At 39.9% G+C, this 12,982-nt stretch overlaps 1 protein-coding gene across 2 annotated transcripts in view; it reads right to left on the bottom strand.

Annotated features, from left to right (window-relative positions):
* Positions 1–7,037, bottom strand: part of CD36 (CD36 molecule) — an 86,781-nt gene extending 79,744 nt beyond the window's left edge. For both annotated transcript variants that reach the window (XM_057504450.1, XM_057504453.1), the window contains exon 1: positions 6,767–7,037. The gene's annotated coding sequence lies outside the window, so the exon portion shown is untranslated. The remainder of the gene's footprint in view (positions 1–6,766) is intronic.
* Positions 7,038–12,982: the final 5,945 nt, after the last annotated feature.

Raw genomic sequence — 12,982 nt, 5'->3', positions numbered from 1 at the left:
ACAACAAATGTCCTACAAGGTAGGAATTTTTATTACAGAACTTGACAGAGGAAACAGAAGACACAGGAGGTTTACTAACTTGCCCAAGATCACAGAGCTGAGAAGTGGCAGATCCAAGTTTCAAACCTTTTCAATTTCACTACAGAGAGCATGCCTTAGCCAATAATTTACAATACTTCTCATTAAATACTAATCATTTTGCATAATTATAATGCCTTGCAGGCATTTGTAGATTACAATTAATTATTATAATTTAACTTAGCCATTTATTTAGAAAGTATTTGCACACTACATGTATTTACATATATTTCACTTAACACTAAGATAGATTCAAGCACAGTAAGCGACACACCTATCTTAGGGTCGTTTACAGTTTAATTCTGAACATAAAATGTACATCATGAATCAGAACACAGTGCACAGTTATGTATGTGTTGAAAGAGGTTAGATACTTCCGACTCAGGACACAGAGCGGTCACCAGGAGGCATGTAGATATGTGTGAGTCAGAAGCTCAGGGAAGAGATCAGGGCTATGAAATGCAGACTTGGGCCTCTTCAACATCTTATAGGTAAAACCATAAAAAGAGATGAGACCCCTTATTTAGTAGGCGTTGATGGGGCAGGGGAGCCTAGAAAGGCAGAAAGTAGACTTCGGGAAGGACAACGCAGCTGCCAGGCAAGGGTATCAAAAGCAAAGCTCACCGTGTCTCTGTGGCCTCGCAGTCTCCATTGGTCTAATTAACGGATCTTAGTTTAAGAGTGTGCTAAGAACTGTCCCACTTCTGACACTTGCAGCTTTTGCTGGGAACAAATGTCAGCATTGTAGAAGCTGCCGAAAGTCTACTTCCACTCTTAAACCTCAGAAAAAGCCAAGCTTCATAGCTGTTGCTCTGCCATGGTAAATAATTAGTAAGTAATTTTCTTCTCACAAAAGACCATTCAGATTGTTTCAATTGCTTTTATTTATTCTACAGGATTTCAGCTTCAGAAATGCTCCAGCTGTTACTATGTACAGAAGTTCTGAAGCAAGATTTTAGAAACAAAATGGCAACTTTAATACTCAAGAGGAATATTAATGGAGTAGGAAGGATACTGGGAAAAATTATAGCAAGCTTCCTTTCTGTTTGCCTATTAATACCAGGATTCACTTTTTCCTTTGCTCTTCCTGTTTTCCTGACTTCATCTGGTTAGGCATAGAATTTTACTCAACTATTATAATAAGACTGGGGTGTAAGGATGCAACACACGGAGTTCTGGGAGACTGAGGCAAAGAACCTTTCAAGAGGTCAGGAAGAACCCTAGCCAAGGGACGGAGGAAGAAAAAGAGATGATAACTGCACCTCTATCACCAACTGGCCACTACTCCCTTTCTGTACCCCCGCCCGGGAGGGTTTGGGCATGCGTGATTAGGCTAACAAAGAACAACTGCTATACAGGCTGTGGTCGTCCCCAAAGTGAGAAATAGAGAAATCACAGTATCTGCCTGGATGCAAGGCTAGCAAATCTTGAAGATGACCATGGGACCCAGAGTGGAACTGCCTGAGCCGAGGGTTTCTCTAGCTTTAGCCAAGCTTCGTGCAGGAACTGAAGACATCTAAGAGACTGACCACAGAAGGGAGCAATCTGAGCTTGGCACACAGACTGGGGAAAAGAATTAGGACTTTGTGTTATTAGATGAAACAAAGTTCTTGGACTTGACTCACTGAGAAATGATCAGTGTCTGTGAGCTTACATACTCAGTGTAATGTGAATTATAGAATCTTTTCTATTAAATGTCATAATTTAATAAATGATATGCTTTATACTACAAACAAAAACTAACAAAAATCCTGGCAAGCTGGAAAGGACAGTAGTGGTGCTGGTGGTGATAAGAATCCATGAAACTCCCTACCTGAGGATTTCTCACACTAGGCTCTGCACAGATCTATGTATTATTTTATGGTAGGGATATTTGCCAATTGGGGTATTTGAAAGAGCCCTAAGAATAAGAGATAGAAGAAATAGATTTTGAAGTTGTTTCAATGATTAAAACTTCTTAGAATTTTAGTCATAGTCCTTAAGCAACAGTGAACATTTTGGGCTAGAAGATTTAGATATAATATTTTTGGGAAAAAATGAATAAAATGTATTGTTGAGTGCTTACTATGTGTCAGGCACTGGGCATTGCTGATACTAAGTTACAAATGACCCCTACCTTCGGGCAGTTTACAGCTGAAAGTGGCAAAGTACAACTCTAAGTAACAGCAAAGGTCTGAGAGCAGTGCCCTTACCTCTGCATGTCACCCTTACCCCAGCTCAGCGCCCCTGCAGTGTAACTGCCTGTCCGTGTCTGCTCAGATGTGACTTCTGACCAAACAGCTCTAACAAGGATGAGGCTTCTAGAAACTAGAGGTTTCCACAGAAACTAAAGGCCTTCCCCCAGGAGACCAAGCTAAAATTTAGATTAGTGTTTGTCCCCATTCCAGATAAAACAGTTCCACCAAAATTAAACACAGGGAACTATCAGCCATAAAGCTTGGAGTGCACACAGCAGTTGGTCATTCTGTTCTGGAAGATATTCCCTGTATAGTGGGTTAGCTACTTAGCATTCTTAGAATAAATTATACATTTGAAAGGCAATGGCAATGAGCTAAGAGCGCACAAGGGAAGCAGCCCTGCCCAGTATTTTCCTCTTACTTCTTCTGTAAATACGTTAGTCACTTGTTTGGTCTAATTTCTTCAGGAGTTGGTGGTTCACTAAGGGGTCCGTTTGTGTGCAGTGGCGGGGTAAGTGTCCACAAAATTCACTGTGTCTTCATCATTTATGAAGTTCACACTTGTTTTTTGTTGTAACTTTCTTCAAAAGGTTTCATTGCACATAAACAGAATTAGAACCACTACCTGAGGAGAAGATCCTGGATCCCTTATAAATGCCTAGCACAATATTGTTTCCAATAATTTTCTCTAGAGCCTACAACAGGGTCTGACCCACAGTAAGCCCTTGTATTTTTCAACAAATATCTCAATGAATAAGTGGATCTGAAAGATAGTGACTCCATCCAAAATAAGTTTTTAACTATTTTAGGATTCAGTTGTAAAACAATAACACTTGATGAAAATATCTCATGTATTTCCTAAAAATTTATGCCTACTCTAAAAATATATTGTTTTTAGTGTCCAGGCCATGGGATCATTGTAGTGAATAAACTAACTTTTATTTCTTCATTTCTAAAACTTCCTAGAATGAGATACAAGGACATCTTACAATGGCGTCTGTTGCATAGGGTAATAATGAAGTTCTAAATAAAACAAAATGAGCCTCCAAATGTATTTTGATTAGACTGTGTTCTTAATTTTTAAAACCATAACATATCTACTAATATTCTTTTTGAGTTCCTAAAATTAAAATGGGAGAAATGTAAGATTTATATCTTACATTGGAATATTAGAGAATAACATTAATAAAGAGATGAAACTAATAATTTAAAAAACTGTCTTTATTCCACTTTTAGACTTCACAAGTACTGCAGGGTGAACAATGCCTTCTTATTTAAGCCCACTCTGGAGTCCTTGGTGAATGTAGCCAAGCTGTCTGCTAGGCCCCTTCCATAGTGCCTGCCAATTTGCTGTTATTTCCTCCTTTAGATGATAGTGTTTATGTGACAAAAGTTCTCTGGGTATATTTCAAAACATCTTACACTATTTAGCAGTATACTACTAAACACCTATTTAAAAGTACTATTTAACCTCCACATGGCTAAATTTGTCAGAAGAAACAAAACAGAATTTACCTTGCTCTTCTCCATAAAGAAATGGCTAGAAAGCTCACTGTGGAACCAATGGCATACTAATTGCCCTTTGTAAAGAAAGAAGTTTTCTGTGGCTTAGCCAATTTCTGCAGGGATATACAACACACAAACAGTAAAACTAATTATTTACCAAAATATATTTTTTATTTTCTCTCTGCACTTCATGCTAGTTTCAGACAATTTCCCTTTCCTGATGAACAATTCATTGTTTGTAATTAATAAGAGAATCACTTTGGGTTAGGCATTATTTAGGGTTCCAGTTATCTGATGGCAACACAGCATTTCTCCCCCACCGAAGTCCCCAAACCCCCCACCCCTCCTCCTTCTAGTACTTCCCTGCTCTGCATACCACATCACTCCTTATAGGTGGTAGTAAAGTGGTGCCTTTACAGTTTTACAAAAAGTAACCAGATACATATAAACAACTGACCAATAAAAAAATTTCCCCTGTTCATTTTAAAGCCATTCTTCTTAATTTCAAAATTTTGTGATTATTTTTCAAAGAATTTAACTGTGAGGTTTAGTTTATAAATACTAAGAATATCAATTCCACGATGCAGAGAAAAGGGAACCCTCCTACCCTGCTGGTGGGAATGTAAACTAGTTCAACCATGGTGGAAAGCAATATGGAGTTTCCTCAAAAAACTAAAAGTACAAATACCATTTGACCCAGGAATCACACTCCTGGGAATTTACTCAAAGAATACAAGTTCTCAGATTCAAAAAGACATATGCACCCCCATGTTTATTGCAGCACTATTTACAATAGCCAAGATATGGAAGCAACCTAAGTGTCCATCAGTAGATGAATGGATAAAGAAGAGATGGTACATATACACAATGGAATACTATTCAGCCATAAGAAAGAAACAAATCCTACCATTTGCAGCAACATGGATGAAGCTAGAGGGTATTATGCTCAGTGAAATAAGTCAGTCAGAGAAAGACAAGTACCAAATGATTTCCTTCATTTGTAGAGTATAACAACGAAGCAAAACTGAAGGAACGAAATAGCAGCAGACTCACAGACTCCAAGAAGGGACTAGTAGTTATCAAGGGGGAAGGGTGGGGCAGGGTGGGGGTGGGGGAGGGAGAAGGGGATTGAGGGATATTATGATTAGTACACATGGTGTCCGGGGGGGTGGTGGTCATGGGGAACATAGTGTAGCACAGAGAAGACAAGTAGGGACTCTGTGGCATTTTATGACACTGATGGACAGTGACTGCAATGGGGTTTGTGTGGGGACTCGATAATATGGGTGAATGTAGTAACCACATTGTTTTTCAAGTGAAACCTGCATAAGAGTGTATATCAATAATACCTTAATTTAAAAATTTGCAAAAATTAAAAAAAAAGAATATTAGATTCCTTAATTAGTAATCTTAATCAGCAATTGGTGCTGAAAGCAAAAATAGCCATAGTCACACCAACAACAATATACTATTGTGTATTTCTTTACTCTAAGAAAAATACTCTTCTGCTTAATCGGCCCCCTCTGCAGTCTTACATAGTCTTTTGCCGATGATTTGTCAGCTCATTTAAAGCCTTTTTTTCTCTTGCTTAACAATGATTCTTCCAAGTTCGGGAGCTTACCTTTTTCCCAGGTGAAAATTATTTTATTATTCTCAGGTGTTTGCTTTCTTTAACTCTCAGAACAGTTAACTGCAAAGTTGTCATTATCCTTTACAAAAGGATCCGATTCCAAATAATTAGTGTTTGTGTTGTACATCATTTGAAAATATTTCTCCTTTCCCCTTGTCAGGATTACAGGAGTCTCATATATTGCCCCACAAATCCCACTTTTATTGTTTCATCAGATAAACCTGGGAACAAGGCTGGTTGCCTATTCTCTTCATCTGACCCAGATCCCTCTTGAGTTCTGAGCTCTCTCACAGGAAGTGAACAAGAAGTTAACACCTTTATAAGTATCAGTCCAGAATGCTTTCCCCAGAATTTAGCATTGCTCCAAGCAACCATTCTCCAAAGAATAAAAGGAAGTGACCTTCTTTAAAGGTAAAGAAGCCTACACTCCCACACTTTGTAGGACAGGGTGGAGAGTGAGAGGGAAATGCTTTTTTTGTAACAGCATTTAATTTGGTCTTTAAGTAAGTATCTCTTAAGTTTTCTTTCTGCATGAATACTGCTCTGTCATTCTTTGCAGTGTTGCCTGGTCTTATATAGCCATATTATAAAACATACCATGTAATAACGAAAATTCTATGTAACAGAATCCCCTCCCTGCCCACAGATATCTAGTGCCCACAGTCAGTACAATTTCTATGATCACTAGTGATAATAAGTTTATGTATGGAAAGACTTTAGTTTTCTTCTTTCCTTCTAGGAGGCAGCTTGTTAACAGGATTGGGTCTTTCAAATTATCTCTTAAATATACTTGTCAGTCTTGACAACACTCCAAAATCATTATCAGAATCCCACAAATAAAGGTCACTCAAATTCCAGTCTCACTAAAAAAAAAAAAAAAGACCTTTTAATTTGGAAGATAAAAATCTAATTGGTCAGATTTTTAGTATGTCCTTTTCAAAAGAGCAATATTTTAAAAAGTTGATGAAAAGGTAAACAGAAATTTAAATTAAATATGAAATCAGTTAAGTTTAGTTTAGGACATGCCAGATCAGTTTAGAGAATCTGAAGAAATAAAAATTTCCACTAAAATTATACTTTTAAAATAATTACAAGTTTAAGTTTTCTGATATTTTTAAAATAAAAGGTACAAAAATGTACAAGTGGAAATTTAGAGACTAGTGGAAATGTAAAATTCAAGCATTAAAAGTCTATTTCTTCATCCATTTAGTTGAGAGCTTATAAATCTGTTAGAAGAAGCATTATAAATTATTGCACCAGAGAGTATTTATCTCTTTAAAGAGTTAAAAATAGTAATAATATTTACTAGATGATAGTCCATCAACTATAAAGACATGTATAGACAACACCGCTAAATAAAAATAATTCTGCTCACCAACTTCTAGAGGCGCTTGCTTGCCCAGATGTAGGATCTTTAGACTGGCTTCAGAGAGAGTGTTGTTGGAGGAGACACAGAAAAGGAGCACATGATTCCCACAGCACGGCTGCTGAGAACTCAGAAGAAACAAGGCACAAGGTTTGGAGCACTCAACTGTCTTTAGGGTCATCCTGACATCTGAAAACCACTGACATCCTGAGACTCACAGTGCTGCGGACACATGCTTAACACAAGATAAATATAGATCCTTGACACCTGAGCCAGATGAAATGGAAGTTAACTTGAAAAATCTCTTATTTTATGCCTTAGTTGAGGAAGTAAAACCCTTAATCCTTTTCCTGTTAAAACCGGTTGTGCCCTGTTGAATAGACAGTTACTGGGCTTATGAAACATGGGACTTCAAGTAATTAATCTTTCATCAGCTTGCTTCTCTTCATGATTACCATTTGTTGTGATAGTGTAGGGACAGGTTCAGACATTCCTTTCTTGAGTATGAAATAAACATAACAGTGAATATTAAGTATTAGTTATTCAGCAATCTTTTTATTTAGTAGTTTTTGCTGATGAGTCATTACAATGTGAGTATCTGTTAGATAAACTTTCCAGTATTTTTTCTCTACAGTTTATGTGGTAATTTGGTCCTTTTTTCTTTGCCTTAATTAGTGAGGCAGAAAGTGTCATGCAATGCTGAAGTGCCTGATTTATCTTTTGGTATAGTTGGATAACATAGGTGTGGATAAAATGAGAGTTCCTGTGGCCAGGATTCTCACCTGGCCCCGGTTGACTAGCCCACTGCACACCTGTGGGCAATTTGACTCTCTAAAAAGAGCTCCACCCAGTGCTCTGGGCCCAACAGCAGCAGGGCTGCAAGGCTGCAGGAGAGCAGAGCAGAGGCTGAAGTGGTGGCAGCGCCGAGGACAGAGGCCCAGAGGTCAGCTGTGTTGGATGACTGTGCGGACAGAGGGGCCAAGAGGCAGAGACCGGCTTGCTGCCTGCAGACTCACTCTGAGTGAATGGGATTCTAGTGACTGACCTGCCACCTGGAAATAAACCTGGGTATAACCCTTTCACCCCAAGAATGTTTTGCTGTCGGTTCCTTTGGTCACACTGAATCCATAGTGAGCTTGCCTGGGGCTGAAACCAATTGGCAAGACAATAGTAGATTTAATTTGAATTTTGCTTAGTACTATTAGTAAACATATGAATATGGCTCTACCATCAGCCTGAGCAGACCCTATGATTAAAGTTATTACTCTGAAAATACAATGGTGAGATTTCTAACAATAAACCATTTTCTGGAATTCGTATATTAAGAATCCCTAATTCTATATTAAAACAAAATGAACAGAGAAATTAGGAAAGTCATCCTGCTCTCCTGAGATTTTGAGGCATTAAATATTTGTCATCAAAGAAAAATGATAGATTTGGAGTTACCACTTTCTAAATGAAGTTGATCTGTACCCAGTATTACCTATCATCACAGAAAGGTGAATGATACTTTCAAATTACCAAAACTGGTATCTTCTTATTTTAGTAATAGGTCCTGTGTACTGCGCATGGTCTATGTGTGTGGCACTTTGCTAGGTGGATATCACATTATCTCATTTTCTTTTCCTAATACCAAATTATCCTTTCAAATCAGATTAATATTTTCAGGTCCCATTTAACATAAAAGAAAACAAACTCAAAAGGGAAGACATTGGCAGTGGACACATGCTAATAAGTGGTTCATATGAGAGTCTAACCTACACAACTTTGACTGAAAGCATGTTTCTTTCCCATCCTGTATTATACTTACAGGCTAAAAACGAGTTTCATCCCAGTTTTATCTGTATCAAACTAGCTATCTTATGAGAGATTCCAAGGCTTCTTTAATTTTTTTTAAACAAAGGTAGGGAAAATACAGAAATGTCCCTAAGGAGTATTGCTATGACACAGGAAATCCCCAGAAGCATTATGTCCCTAACACAAGGAAAAGATAGACCTGTAAGGTACAACTCCAGTGAGAGGTATTTCTCACCTCCTGCATTTACATTTTTCAACTTGTCCTTGTCAGTTTGCACAAGCAGAGTTTGACCCACCAGAGCCTGGAGGCCTGTCCTGCCAGCCACTTCTCAGCTGTAAGACCAGGCTTGGAAGCTGGAGGTTGGACTACTGGCATAGGGGAGGGATATGCAGGTGGCAAGGAGTCAGCTGGTGAGGTTAGGTGAGCAATCCAGGGAGATTTCTGCAATGATAAGTGGGGGAGTGGGTGCTCACAGAATATGACCCTTTTCATTAAGGAAAAAAAGTGTGTACAAAAAGTTTTTCTATTACTTGAACTAGGAATTTGTTAAACAAAATGTTTTACTAAAGAAGTGAGAAGACAAAATAAAAATTCAGTGAACTCAGGCTCATACACTTCGTATGAATCCCAGTAACTATCATAGAATGCCTCTGACACTCTAAGCACCATCTTCTTTGAATACAGATTATGTCCTATGAATAATAATAGGAAATCCTGAATTTCCTTTCCATGAGTTATATATTCCTTATCATAAAGTGGTTTACTTCCTACTGGGCCTCAACTCTTGAGGGTGGTGAGGGGCAAGAATACTGGTGGACAAGCTAAAACAAAGACTATAGCTCTGGGGTAGTAGAACAATACCTCTGACCACTCTCATCCAGAGAACTGTCAGAAATTTTCTTTACCAACTACTTCAGAATTAAACATTTCATTACAGCATGTCAGTTAAACCTAGGACTCCCCCTCCCAAACTGGTTACCTCTGAAGTGTTTATGAACCTAAAGTTCTGAACTTACAAAACCAAAACCTCATCTGATGATTGTTGCACAATTACTGGCATAACTTTAAGGCATTAAAGCTGAATCACCAATCTTGCTGCTAATAGCAGCTGCTGCCAGCTGTTGAGAGAATGTCCCTCACAAGACATTATTGCGAAATTTCCCATTTCTGTGAAAATCTTTTCTCAGAACAAGTAATTCAATTCATTTGTACATATGCAAAGTACCATCAATACATTGGCAATAGTAGGTACTGTATTCTCCTTTTTTCCTAGCACCTCCCCAGGCCTGTTTCTTGATGCCGTCAGGGCGTATTCCTCTGTCAGATGTCTGTCTTCTTCAGACCACCAGCATCGTCTCATGTGCTTCATCAGGTATTATAAACAGCATTGACTTTATCCTCTACTATGCTGTGTTTAGGACTTTAAAAATTAATAATACAATGCTTTAAAAAAGTTGCCTTTACAGAAATTCAAATTTTAAATCAAAGATTTTCCCCTTATCTTATATTTCTGTCCATTTATGTAAGAGCTAAGAGTAAACTCTCCTTGAAATCCCAGCTCTCTAACATAACAGGGAAGGCATAATTTGTGGCCCTGTCAGGAAAATTTGGCATAAACCCCTGTACATACTTGAAAACAATGAGAATATTCACCAAGATATTTAAACACATTAACCTTGCTAACTTTTTTAGGAAAAACACATTAGGAAAATGCCCTTGGATTATTATCAGCTTGCTTAAAGTGTATATTGGGTTAATTTGTAACTAATTATATCAGTACACTCTTCTTACCATGGTTTTCTGTTTGTCTTTTCAGTATCCCATGTTATCGTAGAATAAGTAATTTCACTCAAAGACATCATTCCTAAAGAGCAATCTCCTGCAGGAGAGAGCTGTGACCAAGGCTTACTATTGTAACTCTGGGGAGAGTAAATCCCGGAGTAAAATACCTCTAAAACCAAAATCAGTCAAAGGGAGATATAAAGTTTAAAACCCATTTATTGCTTACAAACTGCAGTCAGGGCTGTCTCTTTCCTGCTCCTGCAGAAGCAAGTGAGAAATTTCCCCCAGCCTCTCAGGTTCAGATAAGCCCTCATCACCCAGGTAATTACCCATTGCTATGGAGATGAACCACTTCTCTCCACCCCTTAGGAATGCCTGGTCATATGGAGATGCACTAAAGCCAGGTGAGAGATTCTGGAATATTACAATTTTACCCACAGGCTACACCTCCAGAAATCTCACTTTACAATCTACTAATTCCCCCTCTTCCGCAATGGTTCCTGGGGGAGAAAACTGGAGCATTGTGACTAATGACATACAATAGCAACAGCAATAACATCATGACAATCTTCAAGCCAGAGGACTCAGCTAGGTTCAAAGTCTTATGCAGATTAAGTCCATAGCTCGCCCATTCCACAGGCAGTCAGTAGCTGAATAGGTAGAGTTCAGAGCTATCATAATGTGGCAGCTACAGCCAAGGGGCACATACAGGCCACAAGGACTGTAGAAAAAAATAACCTTAAGGGCAATAAGATACATGTTTTAATGACACCAACATAGGCAAATCTTGTCTGTCAGGTAGGATACATGCCAGCGAGTGGTCCTGTGACAGGACAGTGGCAGGAATGGGTTCTTGTCCTGGTCTGGTATACCAGACTTTCAACCCCTCCTTGTGGTAGTTACAGATGGGTCAATATATAGGGCTACGGGAGGTACATACACTGGTCATAAAGATAAAACAAAACTTCCCCGCAAGAAGCTCTTACCTCCTGGACGTCTTGAGTACACTACTGTGATCTTTGAGGGCCACTCTGCTGTTACTCCAGGAATACATGAGGCCAGCTTCCAGGCCTTTTCCCCAAGGTGGCAGAAGGACCAGGGCCACATCCATTCAACAGTGTCCCAGGGTTTAATGAAGTAGGGACTGGCAGCAGGATGTTGCTCTGCTGGTCATATCCTGTCTTCAGTAACTCCTCTTTGGTTTGCACATGCAGTTGTATAGGAGAGGCAGCAAGGTGTGCTAGCATATCCACAGAGCTCAAGGCTCCTTTTTCATGGCTTCTCATTCAAATGCCATAGCACTGTCCATAAGCGAACTGAACAGCCCAGTAGACTATTGGTGTCCAACTTCAGGCCAGATTTCAACAAACCATTTTACCTCTCTATCATGCCTGCTCCAGTAGGGTTATATAGTACATGAAACTTCCACTTTATTCCTAATTGCTGCACCCATCCTTGTAACCCATGTCCAGTAAAGTGGGTGCTTTGATCACTCTCGATCACCGGCGGCCAGCCATAGGCTGCAAAGAGATGCTCTAGGTCACTCTTGTTGGTTTGTTGATCTGTACAAGATGCAGGAAGAGCAACCAAGAGTCCAGTAGCCATGTCCACACAAGTCACAGCAAACCGATATCCTTCTGATATGGGCAGAGGCCCAATATAGTCTATCTGCCACCACCAATGGGCTACAGTCCACATTGCCTTTTGCCTCATATGTAACAAATGCTGATGTAACCACTGAGCTCCATCAGAGGCAGGGTTTCCTTCTAGCCAGCGCACCTGGGCCAATGGGTCTGCTTCATCATTTCCTGGGGATGCCAAAGGCAAATGGCCAGACACATGATATATGGTAATTGTCTTAGTCTGACCAGAGGCCCATAGGTCTTGCCACAACTCTTGCCCACAAAGGGGCTGGTGACCAACCATCCAGTTGGCATGGTACCATTTCGGTAGCCACAGGGTCAAGCCCTGATAGATGGCACAGCTGTCAGTGCAGACAACTGTAGGGGTGGGCTCCTGGGTGATCACAAGCCATACTACCCGCAACTCAGCTCATTGGCTGCTCTTCCTCTCTCCATCTGCCATCCATATTGTCTGTCTTAGGATGGAAAGCCACAGCCCTCCACTTTGGGGGCTGCCCACGACTGGAGCTGTCTGTTTACCAAGCATCTTCAGGTATAGGGGCTTCTCCTTCCTGATAAGGACTCTCAGGTACCAGTGGATCAAAAGCTAGTTCTTCCTGCTTTCCACTGGTATAGGTCACTGGCCCCAATAAGTGTTGGAGTTCTCCACTTAAGTGGCTAGTAGAGAGGGCACTGTGCTTCTGTAAATATGCATCACATTTGGCCAGTGTAGGCATCTGTGCCACACCTCTCTGTAACCTGTGTGTCCAGTCTTGCACCCACCCTGTGATGGGATAGGTAGTTATTACCTTGGTAGGAGCTGTTCCGGCAATGGGCTCCATAGCCAGCAAGGTGTGGTACACAGCAACCAGTTGCTTCTCTATCAGGATGTACTGGACCTCTGCTCCTTTCCATAATTGTGACCAGAATCCAATAGATTGGCGTGTCCATTCAAGCTGCTGCCAGAGGCCCCATCCACAACCATCTTTGGTTACATAAACATCTAGCTCACAGGGCCTTGAT

Source organism: Manis pentadactyla, chromosome 7, assembly GCF_030020395.1.
Source record: "Manis pentadactyla isolate mManPen7 chromosome 7, mManPen7.hap1, whole genome shotgun sequence".
In the NCBI taxonomy this organism is placed as follows: Eukaryota; Metazoa; Chordata; class Mammalia; order Pholidota; family Manidae; genus Manis; species Manis pentadactyla.
Note: the sequence above shows the minus strand (reverse complement) of the source record. Positions and strands in the feature narration are given on the sequence as shown.